Here is a 16,501-nt window from a genome sequence, read left to right as displayed (position 1 = left end):
GTCAGCCGGGTGGGCGCTCATCCACCCAGTCCCAGGCCCACGGGCAAAGCCTAGGAAGGGGTAGGAATTAGCTAGGACCCTCCACGGGGAGCCCTGAGGACCTGAAAACGTTTCTTCAGGACCCTCGGGCACCTGCCCAGACACAGAGGACAAGAGCCAGAGCCCTCCAGGCCCAGTGCTGTGCACCCCCCACGCCTCCCACAAACGTAGGTCTTCCAGGATTGGGTGTTGGGGACCCTGGGAAGGTCCCCCAGACACACCCCTCACGCGGCCCCAAACACACGCTTGGCTGCTCAGCAAAGCTCCTGGAACCAAAAAGAAGTTCCTGGGAAGAAGCGTTCTACCTGCTTCTGATTTTAAAACGTGAGGACTTTTAAATACATGCACTGATTGAGAAGAGATGAACCCCACCTCAACAATCATGTTTTCCACACGTGCCACTCCCTTTTTAAAATTCTTCCTTTTGGGGCGCCTGGTGGCTCAGTCGGTTGAGCGTCCGGCTTCGGCTCAGGTCATGATCTCACGGTCCGTGAGTTCGAGCCCTGCGTCGGGCTCTGTGCTGACAGCTCGGAGCCTGGAGCCTGCTTTGGATTCTGTGTCTCCCTCTCCCTCTGCCCCTCCCCTGCTCATGCTCTGCCTCTCTCTGTCTCAAAAATAAATAAAAACATTTAAAAAAATAATAATAAAATAAAAATAAAATTCTTCCTTTTTCGTTACTGTTGATGTCCCGCAGTGTTTGGGGGGACAAGTCTGCCTCAAAAGTCATTTTGCCCCCGTGTCCGTGAGGAAGTGCCTAGGAAGTGTGCCTGTCCTGTGAGACACAGCGTCACCCAGCAAGGTGGAGGGTGTCCCCACTTCCTCTGCTGCCCGGCCCACGGGGGACCCCCTCAGCTGTCCTCACCACGCCTTAGGAAGCTGGTTTACCTACACCAGGATTCACTACAGGTCGCGTCACAAAAGGAAATGTTCTGTGTATTCAGAGCCAAGTGAGGTCCAGGTCATGGGAGGTCCAGGGCACCTTTGCTGTAGGGGCCCGGTGAGGAAATGTCCCCCAATGATTCCAGGGTCCCTCTGCACCTGCTGGGGAAGGACCCGCCTCTGTTTCTGCTTCTGCTTCGTTCACTGATGCAACAACACCTGCCAAGTAGAGGCATCCCCGGGGCCCGGGTTCTGTCACCCCAGTTCACGATCTCCGTCCGTGGGATGATGCTGACCGATTCACCTGCCCCTGTCGCTCCCCTCCCTCTAAGCGCTCCCCCTCCCAGACCTGCCCAAGCCCTGGAGCCCCATAGAATAAGGGGAAGCCCTTCTGATCGTCCTCAGCTGAAACACTGGGTCCTCACAGGATGGCTGAATCCCAGGTAACCTGCTTCTCAGAGATGCTGGCCACCTGCCCCACCTGACGTCCCGTGAGCACATGGAATAATTCAGACACTGGCCGTACTCAACCCCAACCCACTGCTATGGACCGGGTGATGTCCCCTACATTCCTATGTTGAAGTCCTGACCCCCAGGGTGATGCTGTTTGGAGGGGGGGGGCCTTTGGGAGGTGATCAGGTTTAGAGCAGGTCATGGGCGGGGCGGGGGGTTGGCATGATGAGGTAAGGCAGCTCAGGAAGCCACCGTCCCGCTCGGCTCTGGGAAGTGCGCCCTCCCCCGATGTCTCCCCACCTCCGGGCCTCCACGGGGCTCACTCCAGACTGGCAACCGGCAGGAGGCCACATCTGGGGAGGAGATGGGCAAAAGACAACTGGAGTTTTTGCTGCGGTTCCAAGCCACGTCCTCCGATTCAGCCTGACCGCAGAGTGCGAGTAGCGACAGGTTCCCGGATCAGTCTCTCTGTTAGCTCAGGCCTCACCGCGCCACGGTGGGACTGCGGCCCCGAGACCCCTGCCGCTTGGACACGGAGACTTGGACCTTGCCAGGTTATAGACCAGGGAGGCTGTGGGTCTGGATGAGAAACCCCAGGAGGTGAGTGGGGACGGTCTCGGGAGGAACAGGACAAGGGAGCTAGAAAGAACAGAGAGGCCACGGCTCCACGGGGCTGGGAGGTGTCCCCAAGGCCAGGAACAAGATGACTTCAGGGAGAAACGTGGCACGAGCTGTCGGAACGGCCTTTGAGATGGAGCAGGTCTAGGTGATGGCGAGCCGGAAGGCGGAAAGCAGAAGTCGGGAGAGAGCAGACGTCCAGGGCCCAGGAGGGCAGGTGCTGTGTGTAAACAGGGACACTAGGGTCAGCGGGATAAGGGCACAAACTGGGCAGAAACACACTTACTGTAAAGTCCGCCAGGAATGAAGGAAAGGAGGCAGCAAGGTGGCAGGTGCCAGGAAAAGGGACAGTGCTGGTAACCGCAGGGCAGGTGCAGAAAAAAAAAAGATTGGGGACAACGGGGGTCCAGAAACATCCACGTGGACCCATAGGGACGCAGCGCTCACCCCAGACGCTGCTGCTGGGAGCGAGAGGAAAGTGACCATAGTCTGGGAGGGTAGCAGGGTCCTCAGGACCCTCAGGCATGCCTCACAGGTCAGGGCAGCGAGCCTGCCTCTTCGCAGGGCCAGGGCGCTCCCCGCGTGGGGCCGGCACACTTCCTGGAGCGCGGAAGACCGAAGCCAGGGGTTGCGATGGCTATCGGCCCAGAACATCTTTTCTCAAGGCTTCCAGAAGGGGTGCGTACCTGTTGGGAAAACTATCGCCTCGGAGGCCTGGACGCCCCGAGGGTGTCTGCAGAGCCGCAGATGTCCAGGGCGCCTTCCTGTGGGTACCCGTGACTTCCGAGGACTCCTTCCCCTCCGTGTTTTATAACATTTGAACTGGCTTTCCTGAAACTTTAACCGGAACAGGGAGCTCTGTGTGGTGTAGATCTGTAGATTGCTGGAAGGTCTCTCCCCGCCGGAGGCCCCCCGAGAAGAGGGCTTGGTTGGATCAGAGACCCCCCCCCACAGGCCCCAAGGGTCCAAGACCCGGATCCAGACGTGGAACTTCTCTGTGATGTGGGAATGAGGACTCCAGACTTGTCTGCCTCGGGGGATTGTGGGGGAAACTAACACACTTTAGGTTTACATGCGTTTCGTTTGGTAAGTACTCACCTAGGGCCACTGGGGGCTGGGGCTGGGGCAAGATGAGCTCTCTGCCATCCGAAGACCTCAGTCCAGTGGGGGTACAGGCAGGTAGCCAGACAGCGGCAACACCAGGAGAGGTGGGAGATTCTTAATAATGACCATGGTTCCTTTCTGCACCCTGTCAACATGGGCTAAGTGCTTTGCCTACGTGAATTTCCTTGAATCCTCCGTCAATTCTGCCAAGAAGCACAATCCCCCCAGGAGAGGAGAATTTGACGAGGAGACAGTCTCCGGGAGGTGAAGAAACTTGCCAGCAAGGAAGGGGTGCACCCAGGACTTTAAAAGCAAGGTACTGAGCTCACGAGTCCTGGCTGAGAATTAAACACCTCCGTTCCCCACAAGAGTGTGGGACCAGGGGACTGTCAGCTTTGTTCTAGACTGAAGCACTTTGGAGATGAGCCCCCAGGGGCTGGTCCCAGGTGGTAGAGCGGGTCCTGCCCTGGGAAAGCCCAAGCTGTCCAGAGGCTCCCCTTCTGACCCGCCAGGAGCGCTGGCCCGGCTACCTAGCAACGGTGGCCACCAGAGGGCGCAACGGACCCGCCTTCGGCAGGATTCCTTTCAACACTGCGTTTGGTTGGGAGCCAGACAGCAAGCAGTTGAAAAGCACATGAGAAAACACACACACACCCATGTGTAGGCTGCAGCCTCCTGGGGCTGATGACCGTGGGTCTGGGCCGCGGATACAGAGGCCCCAGGACAGCCTGGGGGTACGGACCATATCGATTCATTCGTCCACGTTCGTTGAGTGCAGAGCTCCGTGACAGCCGTGGGCGGGCAGTCATTCCTGTGCTGTCCTGATGTAACTGTCTTGTGTTTCCAGTGGAGGTGGTCAAACCAGCCATGGGAAGACACTGTGACACGTGGAAGTCAGGGTTCCGTGGAGCACAGGGCCTGAGCGTGTCTAGGGAGATCAAGGGAGACTTCCTGGAGGAAGAGGCTGAGCCGTGAGGGATAAGGATGGTCACCCAAGCAACGGTGGGAGAGCATGCCAGGCAGAGGGACGAGCACGTGCAAAGGCCCAGAGGCGAGACAGGGTGTGGCACAATCACGAAGCGGCAGATGCTCCGTGACACGAGCTGATGGCTGAGACAGGACAGCAGTGAGTCAGAGACAGACAAGGCTGGGACTCAGGATGAGGAGCTCTGCACTCCCCAGCTCTGCACACCGTCCCGCTGCTGGCAGGGCTAGGGGAAGGGCTGGGGGGGGGGGCGTCTCCCCAGTTGGACACTGAGCCCCTCATGACCGAGACCATCCTGCATTCCCAGAAGTGAGCGGAAAGCCTGGTCCAGGAGCACGATGCACGTGTGAGGGATCGGAGAGGTTTGAATGGAACGGATGGGTAATGGTAAGGCCCGAGTTTCCATTGCTCAGGCTTTGTCACGGCCAAGACTCCGTCGGGCTTCTAGGCACTCCCAGGCCTCAGGGTCCCCCGAGTGGGTGGGAGACACGGATCACCCTGAGGATGACCGGCGCCGTTATTCCACAAAGGGACAGTTTGCAATGCTCTTCTGTGAACCACCCAGGCATCCCCAAGGAGTCGAAAACTCCTGAAAGTTATGAATGGAATCTCTTACTGAAATATAAAGTCATTTCTCTTTCTCTGTGGAGGTCGGGGGAGGGGGGAGGGAGAGAGAGAAGAAGAAGAAGAAGAAGAAGAAGAAGGGGAAGAGGAGGAGGAGGAGGAGGGAGGGGGAGGGGGAAGAAAGAAAGAAATGAAGGCAGGAAGGGAACAAGAAAGAAAGAAGAACGCAGTAATTTGTTCTTCCTCTCCCTCCCTCTTCCTTGCAGGTGTGTTTTAACAGAGTTGCCATCACAGAGGATGATCTATTTTTCCATTTTACCGGCTTGTTATTCTGCAACCATTAATTTCCACATTGAAATGTGCGAAGACTTCTTAGCAGAGTTTCTAGAATATAGTTAATGTCCAAAAGAAAAGAAAGAAAGAAAGAAAGAAAGAAAGAAAGAGGAGGGGGAGGAGGAAGGAAGAAACAGAAGGAGGAAAAAAGGAGGAGGGAAGGAGAAGGGCAGATGGGGTGATACTAAATCTATCTACACGTGACACTTCTTTATGTTTTTATTTTTTATTTTTAATTTTTTTAAACGTTTATTTATTTTTGAGAGAGACAGAGACAGGATGCAAGTGGGTTAGGGGCAGAGAGAGAGGGAGACACAGAATCTGAAGCAGGCTCCAGGCTCCGAGCTGTCAGCACAGAGCCCGACGCGGGGCTCGAACCCACGGACCGCGAGATCGTGACCTGAGCCGAAATCGGCCGCTTCACCGACTGAGCCACCCGGGCGCCCCACATGACCCTTTTTTAAAAAAATTATTTCTAACTAGTATTAAAAATAAATTCTTTTTTAAAAACCTACAGATTGGGAGAAATTATTTCCAAATCGCATACCTGATAATTGCCAGCATATATAAAGAATTCCCACAACTCAACAACAAAAAGGCAAGCAACCCAATTACCCGTTTAAAAACGGTCAAAGGATTGGAACGGGTATTTCTCCGAAGAAGATACACAAACGGACAAGGCGCTCGTGAAAACATGCTCAACATCGTTGGGCGTCGCTCTGATGAGATTCTGACTGCACACCCGGCAGGATGGCCGTGAACCAAAAAGTCAGAATGCAACACGCGCTGGCAAAGACGTGGAGAAATCAGACTCCGGGTGCCCCCGCTGGTGTGGATGCAAAATGGCACGCCCGCTGTGCCACACGGCTTGGTGGCTCCCCCAAAAGTTACACGGAATCACCGTATGACCCAGTAATCCTACTCGTAGGGATGTGCCCCCAGTAACCGAAAATAGGCATGCCAACACATGGACGTGAATGTTCTCAGCGGCACTATTCACAAGAGCCACTAGGTAGAAACGACCTAGGCGTCTCTCTACCTATAAGAGGGTAAATACATGTGAAGAAGAACCCCTTTTTATGGATGTGGAAACTAGGGGTCAGAGTGAATAAAAGGTTTGCCCCAAGTCTCTGGGGTCTTAGCAGCAGTGGAAAGATCAGAAGCTGATTCCTTGACTGTCCTGCTTCGGAGAGAACCCTAGGTCTGCATTGCTGGGCCCATGGCCAGAGGTCAGGGGGCTGGTCAGGTGACACCTCCGGTCACATTCTTCCCCAGGCTGGACCCCCTGGGAAACCTAGTCTCAGCCCCCCCCCCCCCCGCCCCTCCCACCAACCTCTGGCTTTTCTGGGCTCCTTGGCCCGGCCACACGGATTGCCTCCTCTCCTGCTTTTGTGCTGCTGGCCAGACTGGTAGGGAGCAGGCTTCTGGGCCCCTGGAAAGGCAGCTGCTGCCCTCTCGGCCTTGGCTGGAGGAAGAATCGGCCCTTCCCTCCTCGCATTCCCCATCCTATGCCTCAGGCTTCTAGAGCCCCGGGACAGCCACCACATTTATCTTACCAGAATTCTTTCTTTGCCTTTCTGTCTACCTCGCTCCACGGGGAGCTCTCAATCAGACGCGTGTGAGCTCTCGTGCCCAGTGCGGTGCCTGGCGGTGAGCCGGTGCCCGATCGTGTGGGCCGAGTGAGGAAAAGGCATCGCTTTAAAAAATGCGGGACGGGGTGCACCTGGGCGGCTCAGTCTGTGGAGCGTCGGACTTCGGCTCGGGTCATGATCTTGCGTTTCCCGAGTTCGAGCCCCACATCGGGCTTACTGCTGTCGGCACAGAGCCCGCTTCAGATCCTCTGTCCCCCTTTCTCTCTGCCCCTGCCTGGCTCATGCACACTCTCTCAAAAAAAAAAAAAAATGCTGGATGGATGGACAGCCGGGTGAACAGAAGTGTTGAGAGAGAATGGGAAGGAAAGGGGCCTTGGTCTGAAGGTCAGAGAGCAGGATCCCCACCATTCCCGACTCGGCGGAGAACCACAGGACCCCCGGCCCTTCTCCGACCCCATTTTTCTCATCTATAAAAGAAGAAGCTTGGATGACCTGATCCCCAAAGCCTTTTCCCGCAGTGATCCTCTCCGAGACTCCGAGCCTGTGGCCTCAGGTGGGATGGAGGGATGGACCCTCCCAAGGCCAAAGACTCAGGTCCACAGAGTGTTGGAGAGGTCAGGTGGAGGGATCCGCCTGGAGCGGAGGAGGATCGGCCTAGAACAGAGGCCACTTCGTGCTAAGGTTCAGGTGTGCCCAGAAGTACTGTGGCACTTGCCCGATTCTGCCTTCCTCCTCCAGCGTCAGTGCCCACGGTCCTCTCTGCTGTTTACAGCTCTTGCCTAGAGCTGGGAGCTGAGGCCACCAGCTCTGTGTTTAGGAAGGCGCAGTGACTTATCCAAGGCTCTACCACCGATGGCATTGCTGTCTGGGCTTGGAAGGTCTCTGTTCAAATGCAAAACTGACCCCAGAGAAGGAGCCCCATAGGTCTGGGTGCTCAGGAAGTCTTTGTTACCTGGAGGTAACAAAGGGGATCTCGTCTCTGGACTAAGACAGGGTTCCCTTTAAGGAGGTCGGTTCTCTGCAGTGCGTTCCCTCCACCCCCCGCCCCTGCCACTGTGATAGCTCTGACGTCAGTTCTGTACTGGCGACCTCCTTAAGATCTTTCCTGCCAGGGAAGGCAGCCCGAGTTACCAGTGAGACCCAGGGTATTGGCCTCTTGCCAACCTCTCCAGCCTTTTGTGTCTCGAATTGCCCCTTCTCCTCTCTTTCCCTCTGCCCCATGCCCTCCTGTCCCCCCCTCATCTCACCGTCATCCCCACTTGCTCTTCCCCCTCACACGCCTTTCCTGTGTTCTCCGTAAGACCCACTCCTCCTCAGTCCCGGTCCCTGCTGTCTCCTGTCCCCGCTGGGCTAACGACAGTACCTTGAGCAGCGCTCAGGACAACTTGGTGAAATGGTGTGGTTCCCTGCCCCTCTCACCTCCCCGTCGCTCGGTACACAGAGACTTGTAACTTTGTACCCTGAGCGCTTAGCACACTGCCCTGCTTTGGGCTGGTTCTGTGATGTATATAATAACAGCCTGTACTTCTCGGGTGCCGAGTGTGGGCCAGGCACTGAACCAGGGCTTCACGTGGACGAACTCACTGGCCCTTCACATCCATGGGCAGGCAGGGCTGCTCCTGGCCCATTACATATAGAAGCGGTCTGGAGCAGTGAACAATCCACACAACCGTACTGTAGACGTCACCATCAGCAGCAGCAGCACCACCACCACCTTCACCCTCCTCCGCCCCGTTTTATAAATGAAGGGTAAGATGGATAAGAGGGTTTCAGGAACTCGCCCTAAGTCTCAGAGCTAATAAATGCCAGAGCCAGGATTTGAATCGGCCATCTGGTTACAGGGTTCCAGCTCTGAACTCTTACGTTCTGCTGCTTTCTATCATGCTTGGCTGCCAACGTGTGTGTGGTGGGTATCGGAAGGAAAGATGTGATGCCTTTAGGAAGAGCAAGAATGAGAAGGCGTTTCAGGTACAGGCATCAGCAAAAGCCTGTGGGTGTAGATCAAGATGGCCCCCCTTCCGGACCCAGTGGTCTGGGTGAATTGATGTCGCCCCTGGTTCTCTGGCCTCCAGCCTTCTCCCTACCTGCCCAGAGGGCCGGAGCACCTCCTGCTGATGTAGCAAAGACCTGACCCTGACACATACTTCCTGTGCGGCATTTGGGCACATTTCTTAATCTCTCGGAGGTTCAATGTCCTCATCTGCAAAATGTGGACAAGAATCGCGCCTTCCCCGTAGTTTGGTTAAGGATTGAATGACATAATGCCTCTGAATTGCTTAACGTAGTTCCACAAACATTGCGAGGGATCAAGAAACGGTTGAAGAGGTCGAATATATATAGGTTTATTTATTTATTTTTGAGAGACAGAGAGAGAGAGAGAGAGAGAATCCCAATCGGGCTCCGCGCTGTCAGTGCAGAGCCTGACGTGGGGCTCGAACCCACAAAACAGTGAGATCAGTGAGATCATGACCTGAGCCGAAATCAAGAGTCAGACACTTAACCGGCTGAGGCACCCAGACATCCCTTGAATATATTTTTGGTAAGTATAGTCTATTTAGTATATATAGTATATTGAGTATTTTTTGGTATAGTGCAGACACTTTACCCTCGTCTACTCTGTCCCAGAGGACTGGCTCTCACAAACTACATTTTCCAGGCCCACTGGCCCATGGGTGGGAGGCCCTGGCTGGGGGGGAGAGAGAGCAGGAGGAGGGAGGGAGCTATGGGGTTCCTCCCTCTGCTTCGGGCAGCGTCTTTGAGGTGGCCTCATCCCTTCCCTGGTCCCAGCCCCAGCGAGACAGTCCCTGACAGGGTGCGAGCCCCAGGGGGGCAGCCTCAGCCCCTCGCCCCCCGGTGTCAGCCCCTCCTCCCTCATCCCCCAGCCCAGGGAGAGATGCTGTCTGTGTTGCAAAGCTCCACGATGCCTCCAAGAGCCTCAGGAGTAGAGTTTGCCAGGATTAGTCAATTAAAAAAAACCAGGAAGTCCCATTGAAGTTTCATTTCAGCCAGTCGACATGTCATATTTTAAGGGGAAGTATCCCCAGATATGCAGGGAACATACGTGGAAAAAAAAAAGAAAATCCTTGTGCATCTGAAACGCACATCGAGCTAGCCTTCCTGCGTTGCATCTGGTGGCCCCACACGTGAGTCCTCTCAATTCCTCAGACACCATCGCACCTGACTCTCCGTATTAATTGTCTCTGTTAAACTTCCCGATAAGGGCTCTTTTGTCGCCGGATCAGATGCCGAGGCCAGCGTGAGCCAAATGCGTGTTCCTGGAATCCGAAAGCGACCCCCTTACCCCAGCCTTTTATTCACCTTGCAGCTCCCCGGGAGTTCAAAAAGGAACACAGAATTTGAAACGGACGTTAATTGAGCAGACGTAAGCGCCAGGCACCGGAGCCCTTGGCAGAGATAAAACACTTTGCTCTCTTAATCGCTGGCATCAGAACACCTCTCAAAGAGAAGTTCTGTTTAGGAAAATACCTTAACGAGCCACTCGGGGTGGAATCGGGGACCCCGAGGGCAAAGAAAACCAACAGAAGAAACGGCCTGTACCAGGCTTAGGAAAAGGGGGGGACTCTTTTTTTGCCACAGAGGGAGCGGAGGGCAGAGCTGTCCCAGTTGCCGTAGGACTGGAGGGCACAGCTCTCTGGTAAAGGAAAGCCCCAATTTTATGACGCCCAGAAATTCTGTCGGGGATTGGCACGGAGCACAGGGAAGGCTGGCTTGTGTCTGCTCCACGGTGTCTGGGACGACTCAGTGGCACCTCTGTCTCCCCATGAGGTAGCTGGAAACGTCGAGAGCCATCTGTGCCTGCCAGTTTGGTGGCCGATGTGGCCTCAGCTGGGGCTGCTGACCAGAGCGTCATCCATCACGGCCATTCCGCGCGGTCTGGGCTTCTCCACGAAGGGAATAGGACTTTTTGCACGAAGCGCAGGGGTCCAAAAGCCAGTGTCCCGGTGGGCCAGGCAGAGGCTGGTCTCGGACCAGACTGACCTAGTCTTGGATATAAGGACCACTCCCTCCTTGCCCTGTCTGGGGGACGGGACTGCCCACAGTCGGGAGGCGGAGACGGACGGCTCCGGTGGAAGGGAGGGTGGTCAGGTCACATAACAGGAGAGCAGGCACAATGGGAGAGCTCGTCAACCGTGGAAAAAAGCGCCATCTGCCACAAGGAGGGAGAGAAGAGGAGGAAGGGGGGAAAAGAAACCGGGAAACAAACATGCGTTTAGAACAACATGTGGCCGGAAATGGAAGTGAAAGACGGGAGCTGGGAGACTTGGGTGGAGGAGTCGACGGGGAGGCCCTAGAAATTTCAACCGGGTCGCTGACTTCCTTTGCAAGCTGTAGGCATTGCTGCGGGGTCACGTCCCCGTCCTCTGCCTCCCACGCGCCTCAGTCAAGTACCCGGGGCCTGGGCCGGCGTGTGCCTGTGCGTGCTCGTTCGTGTACACACAGAAAGGGATGGGGCTCCACGGGTGACGTGTCGCGATGCTAAGTGGATGGAATGAAGGCCCTCAGACTTCATGACCCGGCAGCAAGGACAGTGACTTGCCAGTAACTCTGAGCCCTTGAGCCCGAGTCACCGGGAATTTGCAAAAAACTTGGGGTGGGCTTTGGGTTTGTCTAGAGTGCAGAACGGGGAGTCAGGCCGATTGTACTCACTCATTCGCTCGTCTGTTCTTTTGCCCAACAAGCTTGGGTCGTGCACCTGCGGTGTGTCAGAGACCGTGGTTGGAGCTGAGGCAGCAACAGGGACAAGACAGCCCGGCTCTGCCGCGCGGAGGGGACCTTTTAGCGAGATGCGCAGTGAACAGGTAAATACAAGTAAAATTAAAAAGCGAATAAATAAAACACAAAATAAGAATGTCCGCGTCGGCCAACGCCCCCCAAACCTCAGCACCTCCCGTGATAGAAACTCGTGTCTCGCGCGCAGAGGGATTAGTGGGGGGGGGCGGTTATCCGGTCTTCCCTGGTTTGGGGTGCAGGCTTCACTGTTGTGTGACATGACTCCCATCTGCTGGGACTTACCGGCCCCACAGCCTGGGACGGGGCGGGGGGGTGGGAGCACGGAGGCCCGTGCGGAGGAGTTTCATACACCAGCGCTGGAAACAGAGCACAGCACTCCTGCCCAGGTGCCATTGCCAAGGGCGCGGTCCGGTGGCCACACCTCGCGGCAAGGAAGTGGGGAGGTGGGGTGGCCTGGGTGCCTGGGAGGAGGAGGAGCGTGACAAAGGGGACGAAGGAAAAAAACAAGGTGTGGTGACAGAGGCCGGGGTAAGCGGGGAACCGTTCACACCGTGCGGGCAAGTCAGGCCTGTCTGAAGAGATGGCACCTGACCTAGGATCTAAAGGGCGACAGGTGCCCGGCGGTCCACGCCGCTGGGGACACGTGCCCCGCACAGAAAGGAAATCAAGGACAAGTCCCCGAAAGGGTGGCCAGGTCGGTGCGTTCAAGGAGCTGGGGCGGCCAGTGTGGACAACCCGGGGTGAGGGTGGCGAGACAACAGACCCCACGTTCCCTGCAGGGCCCTCGAGGGAGCTTGATCTCAGCTCTCAGTGGCGCCAGGAGCCCCCGGGGGATTTCCAGCAGGGAAGTGCCTGAATCTGGGCTGCATTTTTTCAGAGATCTTATCCTCCTTCCAAAGGGCAAGGAGGCCTTTATGGGTATTTGAGTTATCGGAGTTACAGTTTACCGTGTCAACCCATCGTCATGATAGCTTTGGGGAGGAGACAGCGTTGACCCTTTTGTGCAAGGGGAAATGGAGGGTCAAAAGCAGCAATAATTTTCCCAAGGTCACTCATGACCTTGGCATAGCCAAGTATAGTTCCGGACCCAAGGCCAAGAGAGGAGTCATGGTTGAGGATAGAGGCCAAGGCTCAGTCAGGGCCCAAGGGTGGGGAAGTGCCCGTCTGCCAGGAGGTGGACCTCTTCACCCTGAGGGACGGCCCCATGGTAGGAGCAGATCATAATACCCGTTTCTCTCGGCCAGTGGGAAGGAAGCCTGGTGACCTTAGGACACAGTGGCTGTCAGTGATCATTGCCAAGACAGCCAACTCACCATGCTCGGCTGAGGAATGGCCTCTCCCCAGAGATGTCTGTGCCCCATCCGCAGACGGTGGGGACATGTGACCTTACTTGGGAAGGGGATTCTGCAGGTACGGCTAAGTTAAGGGTCTTGAGGTATTCCTCTGTTACGTGGCTGGGCCCACTGTAGTCGCAAGGGCACTTCTAAGAGGGCAGGAGGAGAGGCAGAGTCCCAGACAGAGACGTGACCACATCGTGGCCTGGGGCCCTGAGCCAAGCAGTAGTGGGCAGCCTCTGGAAATCCGAGAGAACAAGCAAACGATTCTCCCCTGGAGCCCCCACCAGGAAGGTGGTCCTTGACTTGAGCCCACAGAGACCCTTTTCAGACTCGTGACCCCCAGAGCTCTAAGGCAACAAATTCATGTTGTGTTGAGCCCCTGAGTGTGTAACAATTTGTTACAGCCTCATCACAGGACATGTGTACAGCTAAGACCGGGAAACACCCACGAGAGGGACTTCTAGAGGCTCCAGGAGCTGGCACCAAAGCCGAGGGGTCCCGGCCACTGCCGGTTCTCAAGATCCCTGACGGCTGGGCCCGAGAGCAGGCCCAGCCTTGACCCTTGGCCACCTTGGCAGAGGTGGCACTCGTGGCCTCCCCAAGGCTGCTGAGCAGCTGGCGGGCCTGGTTAATCAGTAAGGCTCGTGTTTGTCCGGCCTGGCCTTCTGGTGACTTAGCACTCCTTGGCCTATTTATGATAGTTTGCACTATCAGCATTTAATAAAATGTAATGAGTAACCAGGGTCCTGAGGTCTCCACACCTGCCTTCTCCAAACACAGCTGATTGGCCCCAACCTCCCCAGGGACTTTGGGCTGGGGACAAATCCGACACGGTGGAGAACATGTGCCCCCCCGCCTCCCCGGGGATGGGCCTGAGCCCTGAGCGGGCTGGCCTTGGGTTCAGGGTCCAGCTCCCGTTACCAGCTGTGGGTCACCCGGCCTCTCGGAGCCTCCGTATCTACGTCTGCAAGGGACCTGCTTTGTCTGTTCAACAAATGTTTATTAACCATTAACTCTACAGCCTGTGCCGAGGGGAACGTGATGCAGTGGAAAGAGCTGAGAGAATCGGGGTGGGGGGGGACTCACGAGTACCCAGGAGACGGGAGATTCCCGTCTCCTTGGTCCCCGGACAACAAAAGTGTGAGTTTGTCTTAGGGCTGCCCAGAGACGTTCCTGGGGGTTCTAGGAGTGGTGTGCGTGCGGGGATGGGAGGGGGCACAGTTAGGGTGCTCACGGCAGAGGGGCTGTGTGCATGTCAGAGGCACCAAGCAGCGTGAGGCGTAGCTTGGGCGTCCCAGCTGCGTGTCCTCCAGCAAGTGGCTCAGTGTCCCAGAGCATCAGCGTCCTCATGCCTAAAAGGAGACTCATCAGCCAGGCCTCCCCAACTCGGGAGGATTACAAGGCGATGGTTTCTAGAGAGCTGCGTCCCTGTGGCTAAGCACACGGAAAGCGCTCAGTAGAGGTTGGCTCCCTTCCCTGCCATCCAGCCCCCTGCCAACGGAAAGCCTCAACCTGCAAGGTAGGGAGGTCCCCGTGGCTAGATGTTTTCCAGCAGAGACTGGACTCCTGTCCACGGGGTCATAAGAAAAGATTGGCACATGTGGGCATGCTCGGCGGCTTGAGACCCTCATGAGCCACACGGAGCAGGCAGTGTGCTCCAGGAAGGCTGGCCACGGGGGAGCTGGGGAGCGATGGGGAAAAAGTAAGGGAGGCGATGGGGTCAAGAGGACACCCTTATTCCTCAAGCCTGTCTTCTGCTAGGACACGGGAGTCTAGGCCCTGTCTTCTCGGCAGAGGCTCCTTTGTGGCCATGTGCAAGGTATGGCTTGTTCTTGAGGCCCAGAGGGTTTGGAGACATCGAAGACATTTCGAGTGTCAGTTGATATAATCATCACAACACGTTAGGGCTGGAAGGAGGCACAGACACTATCGGGCCTTTCAGCTACAGATTGGGACACCGAATCACCGAAGGGCTGGAGGTTTCCCCAAGGCGATAGCCATGGACCCAGCCAGGTCTTTGTAACCAGGGCTCTGCCTATAACAGACCTGTGACCTCACACAAGCCAATTCTAACGTGTTAGCCTTCCTCCCAGATGTTCACAGAACATCCCTCCCCAGAGAGTCCGCCTCTGGAAAGACTGGTTCCCTATTGCCCTCCAGCTCTTCATTTAGCTCCTTTTCAAATGTGTTGTTCTTTATCGAAGACGTTTATTCATTGGCCTAACACACGTTAGTAGGGTACTTAGTTATTAGTACGTATCTCGCCAGGACCGGGGATAACATGGCAAGGAAAAATTTTCTCTAAATAGTTGCTCCTGTCACGACAAAGCCATGAGTCTAGAGATAGGACAGGTGTCTATTCAATAAGCACACAAATAGCTCTTGGTTTCTTCCCATGGCACCGTGAGCCCATGAAGACCAGGGACCAAGTCTGTCCTCTTGGGACAGACAATGTGAGGATGCTCACAAGATCCGGAAAGTCGCTTGTGAAACAGGCGGGTGTCTTGCCAACCAGTTAAACTGTTGGTAGCTTGGCATCCATAATGGTGGGAGTATTCATCCCACAGAAACTGGCAAGGGCCATGAATCAGGGAGCTTCATTTTGTGGTTTCCCGGCATACCCCTCTGGGTCGGGGCCCCCCACCTGGTAAGAACTCGGGAAACACGCTGATGGATGAACTCTCACAAATTCCTTTCTTTGAAACAAGTACTGTATTGTGCCCATTTTTCATATGAGGAAACCGAGCTTTCAGAGGGTTAGTCGTTTGCTCAAGGTCGTACAGCAAGTGGTGAAGCCAGAATCCGGCTTAGATCTCTGGCTCGTACACTCTGCTCTCAACCTCCGGTCGGCAGGGCCAGGCCTTTCAGGCAAAGGGATCTGTCTACACCGCAGGAAGGAGGAGGGAAAGAGAGGCCGGTGCTGGGAAGCCCAGGGCTGCCCGGGCAGGCGAGGGAGGAGTCTGTGACAGCATGCTGTGAGATCGGATCTGGGTTTCGGAACGTCGGGCCCAGGCCCCTGAACAGTGGAGGCAGAAAATGCTCTTGCCTCTTGTTGATTGGTCTCGTTTCCAAAAATATAAACGCCCACCTGGGAGGCCCGGAGTCCTTCCCGGGAAGGCACGTCTGAGTCCCATTCCAAGGGGAGGTCAGCTGAGGCACTCCCAGGCCGGCTGCTTAATGGGCCGCTGTTGGCAGAGCTCGTGGGCAGACCTGTTTCTTTTTATCAGAGAAGATATTCACGGAAGGTTCTGTGTCCTCGGGCCTGCCGCTGTGCCTGTTCCAAAACCCCAAGGGCTCCCCGAAGGGGTTTGCACCAAGACTTCCCATCTGGCTGGCTCCTGACTTGACCGTGCTCACCGCGTAGTCAGCATTCGGTGGGTGTCGTGAAGGAACGAGACAGTGCGTCTCTGATGTGGGGTAAGTAAATAACGCCCGTTTTCCCTGATTTAAAAGTAGCATAACTCGGAAAACACAGATATTTTGAAGAAAGAAAAGAAAAACCATAACCCAGCCATAGACATAACCACGCTTGTCAGTCTGGTGCCGTCTTTTAAAAATATGTGTGGGGGGGAGGCACCTGGGTGGCTCAGTCGGTCGGGCGTCCGACTTCGGCTCAGGTCACGACCTCGAGGTTTGTGGGTTCGAGCCCCACGTCGGGCTCTGTGCTGACAGCTCGGAGCCTGGAGCCTGCTTTGGATTCTGGGTCTCCCTCTCTGTCTGCCCCTCCAATGCTCATGCTTTCTCTCTCTCTCTCTCTCTCTCAAGAATAAATAAACATTAAAAAAATTTTTAAATGTGCAGGCATGTGTACCCTCATTGTATTTTATCTCCACATAACCCTCTAT

The sequence above is a fragment of the Prionailurus viverrinus genome, chromosome F2 (genome assembly GCF_022837055.1).
Source record: "Prionailurus viverrinus isolate Anna chromosome F2, UM_Priviv_1.0, whole genome shotgun sequence".
In the NCBI taxonomy this organism is placed as follows: domain Eukaryota; kingdom Metazoa; phylum Chordata; class Mammalia; order Carnivora; family Felidae; genus Prionailurus; species Prionailurus viverrinus.
The sequence above is the reverse complement of the archived record's forward strand: the minus strand, read 5'-3'. Positions refer to the sequence as shown.